Raw genomic sequence first — 1,821 nt, 5'->3', positions numbered from 1 at the left:
ATAAAATCATGGTTTATTCAACAGAGCGAGAGTTTGAGATAAAACCTTTAACCAATAAAGTTAACCGAAACGATTTATTTTAAAACCAAGAAACCGACAAAGACTTGATTCCCTAGTTTTGACGAACTACATACCGATATCCGTTTTATTAATATTTAATCTAGATCTTAGTTTAGCTTTAGTTTTTCCCCAAATAATCAAACATTTTTCACCTTAGCTTTACGTAGTAACCTTAGATAACAGTATATCGATTCATAAGTCCCTGTGGGATCGATATCTTTTAAAACTACGCGATAGAACTGTGCACTTGCAGTTTGTATCCCATTCTCGACTCACACAGTCGAGCGATCAAGTTTTTGGCGCCGTTGCCGGGGACTTTTATTTAATCGATATCGTAACTCTTCCGTTACGCTGTAGAGACTAAGGTTTCTTTTTCTTCTATTCTTTCTTTCGTTGATTTGTATGCCACGCACTCGCTCACAAGGCGAACCGCTCTATTTACGAATCAACGATATCGAACTGTATCTCCGAGTCTTACGACGAATTCGGGAATACCGTGCTGAAAACAATCTCCCTCCTATCGAATTTCCTGATCTCAAAGATCTTCTTCTTTCACCCGAGATGGCAGAACCAGCTCGTGCTCTTAGAGATTACGCCGCTCCATCGCAAGATGAGCCGCATTCAAGTATTGCTCCGCCTGCAATCGAAGCAAACAACTTCGAACTTAAACCTTCGCTGTTGCAGGCTGTGCAACAGAACCAATTCTCTGGAAATCCTACCGAGGATCCAAACCTTCATTTATCTGTATTTGTTCAATACGCTGATACTGTTAAAGCTAATGGTGTCACTTCAGAGGCAATTCGACTTCGTCTTTTTCCTTTCTCATTAAGAGATAGCGCTAGAAGATGGCTTCAATCTCTCCCTTCCAACTCAGTCACCACCTGGAACGAGTTGAAGAAAGTTTTTCTTGCCCGATACTTTCCGCCAAGCAAAACAGCTATGTTAAGAGCCCAGATAAACGGATTTAAACAAAAAGACAACGAGTCTCTTTTCGAAGCATGGGAAAGATACAAAGACATGATGAGACTTTGCCCACACCATGGTTTGGAAGACTGGTTAGTAATTCATACATTTTATAATGGTCTCTTATACAACACAAGGTTAACAATAGACGCCGCTGCAGGTGGTGGATTAATGAACAAACCTTATGCTGATGCTTACCAGCTTATCGAGAGCATGGCCCAAAACCACTATCAGTGGGGAACCGAACGAACAACGGTGGAAAAACCTCAAACGAAAACTGGCATGTACGAGATAAGTAACCTTGATCACGTTAATGCAAAAGTGGATGCTTTGGTCCAGAAAATTGAAAGTTTAAACGTATCACCCCCAGCCGCCGTGGTTGCTATAACTCAGAATTGCGAGGTCTGTGGAATCCAAGGCCACACTCCTACGGACTGTCAACTCTTGACAGGAATCCAAGCAGCGCAAGTAAACTATGCTCAAGGAAGCCCCTATTCGAATACCTATAACCCAAATTGGAAGAACCATCCAAACTTTTCATATAAGAGTAATAATGCTTTGTACGCACCTGGACAGTCTCCAAATCAAGCCCCATCTATACCTCCGGGATATCAGAAACCGAACCCATCCATGCCTAACAATAATACCCCTAGAAAATCCAACTTGGAAATCATGATGGAAAACTTTATAGCTTCCCAACAACAAACCAATAAAGATTTCTTAAACCAGAATGTACACACTGGCGAACAACTTAAACAACTAGCAAGCAAAGTAGATGCCTTGGCTACCCATAACAAA

The 1,821-nt window shown here is 41.3% G+C and overlaps 1 pseudogene; it reads right to left on the bottom strand.

Moving 5' to 3' along the window:
- Positions 1-1,006: 1,006 nt before the first annotated feature.
- Positions 1,007-1,106, bottom strand: LOC127133991 (uncharacterized; annotated as a pseudogene).
- Positions 1,107-1,821: the final 715 nt, after the last annotated feature.

This window comes from Lathyrus oleraceus, chromosome 3 (genome assembly GCF_024323335.1).
Source record: "Lathyrus oleraceus cultivar Zhongwan6 chromosome 3, CAAS_Psat_ZW6_1.0, whole genome shotgun sequence".
Taxonomy (NCBI): Eukaryota; Viridiplantae; Streptophyta; class Magnoliopsida; order Fabales; family Fabaceae; genus Lathyrus; species Lathyrus oleraceus.
Note: the sequence above shows the minus strand (reverse complement) of the source record. Positions and strands in the feature narration are given on the sequence as shown.